The sequence below is a fragment of the Salvelinus fontinalis genome, unplaced genomic scaffold, assembly GCF_029448725.1.
Source record: "Salvelinus fontinalis isolate EN_2023a unplaced genomic scaffold, ASM2944872v1 scaffold_0711, whole genome shotgun sequence".
In the NCBI taxonomy this organism is placed as follows: domain Eukaryota; kingdom Metazoa; phylum Chordata; class Actinopteri; order Salmoniformes; family Salmonidae; genus Salvelinus; species Salvelinus fontinalis.
Window position 1 is genome coordinate 42,025 of NW_026600920.1, and position 4,404 is coordinate 46,428.

The window sequence follows — 4,404 nt, forward strand, 5'->3', positions numbered from 1 at the left end:
GACTGGTTCAGTGGTTGGGGAACAACACTTGACTGGTTCAGTGGTTGGGGAACAACACTTGACTGGTTCAGCGGTTGGGGAACAACACTTGACTTGTTCAGTGGTTGGAGAACAACACTTGACTGGTTCAGTGGTTGGGGAACAACACTTGACTGGTTCAGTGGTTGGGGAACACCACTTGACTGGTTCAGTGGTTGGGGAACAACACTTGACTGGTTCAGTGGTTGGGGAACAACACTTGACTGGTTCAGCGGTTGGGGAACAACACTTGACTTGTTCAGTGGTTGGAGAACAACACTTGACTGGTTCAGTGGTTGGGGAACAACACTTGACTGGTTCAGTGGTTGGGGAACAACACTTGACTGGTTCAGTGGTTGGGGAACAACACTTGACTGGTTCAGTGGTTGGGGAACAACACTTGACTGGTTCAGTGGTTGGAGAACAACACTTGACTGGTTCAGTGGTTGGGGAACAACACTTGACTGGTTCAGTGGTTGGGGAACAACACTTGACTGGTTCAGTGGTTGGGGAACAACACTTGACTGGTTCAGTGGTTGAGGAACAACACTTGACTGGTTCAGTGGTTGGGGAACAACACTTGACTGGTTCAGTGGTTGGAGAACAACACTTGACTGGTTCAGTGGTTGGGGAACAACACTTGACTGGTTCAGTGGTTGGGGAACAACACTTGACTGGTTCAGTGGTTGGGGAACAACACTTGACTGGTTCAGTGGTTGGGGAACAACACTTGACTGGTTCAGTGGTTGGGGAACAACACTTGACTGGTTCAGTGGTTGGGGAAGGGAGGGTGATATAAAGGTCAGCCTAATAAAACACTCTGCAGAGAGTTAATCAAAAACACCTCTGGTACAAAGCCTCAGTTGTAAACTTGATCTGTCCTGCTCTCATTCCCTCTTCTAAAAGGTCTGATTGTTTTCCTTTTATCGATCCCTCCATCCCGTCTCCTGAAGACTGAAGAAATAAAATATCTAGACAGAAGGAAACATTTTACATTTAGAAGCAATCTAAGCTATTCTTCATTTGGTGTTCACCTTACAATGTGTTCTTCTGTCTACAGCAGCAAATGAATCCTGCAGCGACAGGAAATGTGATTTATTATGTGGATTATAATTAATAAGACTTCACATTTCCTGTTGCTCCAGGATTATTTTGCTTTTGTAGCAAACTGTCTCAACTTAAGATCCAAAATCTGTATACCCGTGCCGTGTGTCGTGTGTCGTGTTCCGTGTGTCGTGTGTCGTGTGCCGTGTGTCGTGTGCCGTGTGTCGTGTTCCGTGTGCCGTGTTCCGTGTGTCGTGTGCCATGCCGTGTGCCGTGTGTCGTGTGCCGTGTGCCGTGTGCCGTGTGTCGTGTGCTGTGTGTCGTGTGCCGTGTGCCGTGTGCCCTGTGCCGTGTGTCGTGTTCCGTGTGTCGTGTGTCGTGTGTCGTGTGCCGTGTGCCGTGTGTCGTGTTCCGTGTGTCGTGTGTCGTGTTCCGTGTGTCGTGTGCCGTGTGTCGTGTTCCGTGTGTCGTGTGCCGTGTGCCGTGTGCCGTGTGTCATGTGCCGTGCCCCGTGTGCCGTGTGTCATGTGCCGTGTGTCGTGTGCCGTGTGTCGTGTGCCGTGCCCCGTGTGCCGTGTGTCATGTGCCGTGCCCCGTGTGCCGTGTGTCATGTGCCGTGCCCCGTGTGCCGTGTGTCATGTGCCGTGCCCCGTGTGCCGTGTGCCGTGCCCCGTGTGCCGTGTGTCATGTGCCGTGCCCCGTGTGCCGTGTGCCGTGTGTCGTGCCCAGTGTGCCGTGTGTCGTGTGCCGTGTGTCGTGCCCCGTGTGTCGTGTGTCGTGTGCCGTGTGTCGTGCCCCGTGTGTCGTGTGTCGTGTGCCGTGTGTCGTGTGCCGTGTGTCGTGTGTCGTGTGCCGTGTGTCGTGTGCCGTGTGTCGTGTGTCGTGTGTCGTGTGTCGTGTTCCGTGTTCCGTGCGCCGTGTGTCATGTGCACACAGAAGTTTATTCGGCAGCAGCGTAAGGTCTAGCAAAGCTACACATGGTAGACAGAAGCCACCTTTAAAGGAGAACAATAAATTAATTATATATTTTGTTCGGGGCAAATCAAATCTGACACTTTAAAAGTGTAAATTACAAACTTTAGACAGGACACTAGTCTGTCCGACTATACCATCATAACACAAACATCTGCCATTCACCTGTAACCAGGTGAGACACCATCATAACACAAACATCTGTCATTCCCCTGTAACCAGGTGAGACACAATCATAACACAAACATCTGCCATTCACCTGTAACCAGGTGAGACACCATCATAACACAAACATCTGTCATTCCCCTGTAACCAGGTGAGACACCATCATAACACAAACATCTGCCATTCACCTGTAACCAGGTGAGACACCATCATAACACAAACATCTGCCATTCACCTGTAACCAGGTGAGACACCATCATAACACAAACATCTGCCATTCACCTGTAACCAGGTGAGACACCATCATAACACAAACATCTGTCATTCCCCTGTAACCAGGTGAGACACCATCATAACACAAACATCTGTCATTCACCTGTAACCAGGTGAGACACCATCATAACATAAACATCTGTCATTCACCTGTAACCAGGTGAGACACCATCATAACACAAACATCTGCCATTCACCTGTAACCAGGTGAGACACCATCATAACACAAACATCTGTCATTCCCCTGTAACCAGGTGAGACGCCATCATAACACAAACATCTGTCATTCACCTGTAACCAGGTGAGACACCATCATAACACAAACATCTGCCATTCCCCTGTAACCAGGTGAGACACCATCATAACACAAACATCTGCCATTTACCTGTAACCAGGTGAGACACCATCATAACACAAACATCTGCCATTCACCTGTAACCAGGTGAGACACCATCATAACACAAACATCTGCCATTCACCTGTAACCAGGTGAGACACCATCATAACACAAACATCTGCCATTCACCTGTAACCAGGTGAGACACCATCATAACACAAACATCTGCCATTCACCTGTAACCAGGTGAGACACCATCATAACACAAATATCTGCCATTCAGCTGTAACCAGGTGAGACACCATCATAACACAAACATCTGTCATTCCCCTGTAACCAGGTGAGACACCATCATAACACAAACATCTGTCATTCACCTGTAATCAGGTGAGACACCATCATAACACAAACATCTGCCATTCAGCTGTAACCAGGTGAGACACCATCATAACACAAACATCTGTCATTCAGCTGTAACCAGGTGAGACACCATCATAACACAAACATCTGTCATTCACCTGTAACCAGGTGAGACACCATCATAACACAAACATCTGTCATTCACCTGTAATCAGGTGAGACACCATCATAACACAAACATCTGCCATTCAGCTGTAACCAGGTGAGACACCATCATAACACAAACATCTGTCATTCAGCTGTAACCAGGTGAGACACCATCATAACACAAACATCTGTCATTCACCTGTAACCAGGTGAGACACCATCATAACACAAACATCTGCCATTCACCTGTAACCAGGTGAGACACCATCATAACACAAACATCTGCCATTCACCTGTAACCAGGTGAGACACCATCATAACACAAACATCTGCCATTCACCTGTAACCAGGTGAGACGCCATCATAACACAAATATCTGTCATTCACCTGTAACCCGGTGAGACGCCATCATAACACAAACATCTGCCATTCCCCTGTAACCAGGTGAGACACCATCATAACACAAACATCTGCCATTCACCTGTAACCAGGTGAGACACCATCATAACACAAACATCTGTCATTCAGCTGTAACCAGGTGAGACACCATCATAACACAAACATCTGTCATTCCCCTGTAACCAGGTGAGACACCATCATAACACAAACATCTGTCATTCACCTGTAACCAGGTGAGACACCATCATAACACAAACATCTGCCATTCAGCTGTAACCAGGTCAAATCATCAGTAAATCTGTAAATCTGAATACTTATAATGGTTTTCTGAAAGACTGCAGTGCAGTTTAAAACTTCCTGTAGCTCAGGCCCTGAAGCACGGATATGCATATTCATGGTACCATTTGAAAGCAAACACTTTAAAGTTTGTGGAAATGTGAAAGGAATGTAGGAGAATATAACACAATAGATCTGGTAAAAGATAATACAAAGAAAAAAACAACCATTCTTATGTATTTTTTTTGTACCATCATCTTTGAAATGCAAGAGAAAGGCCATAATGTATTATTCCAGCCCAGGTGCAATTTAGATTTTGGCCACTAGATGGCAGTAGTGTATGTGTGACGTTTTAGACTGATCCAATAAACCATTGCATTTCTGTTCAAAATGTTGTATCAAGACTGCCCAAA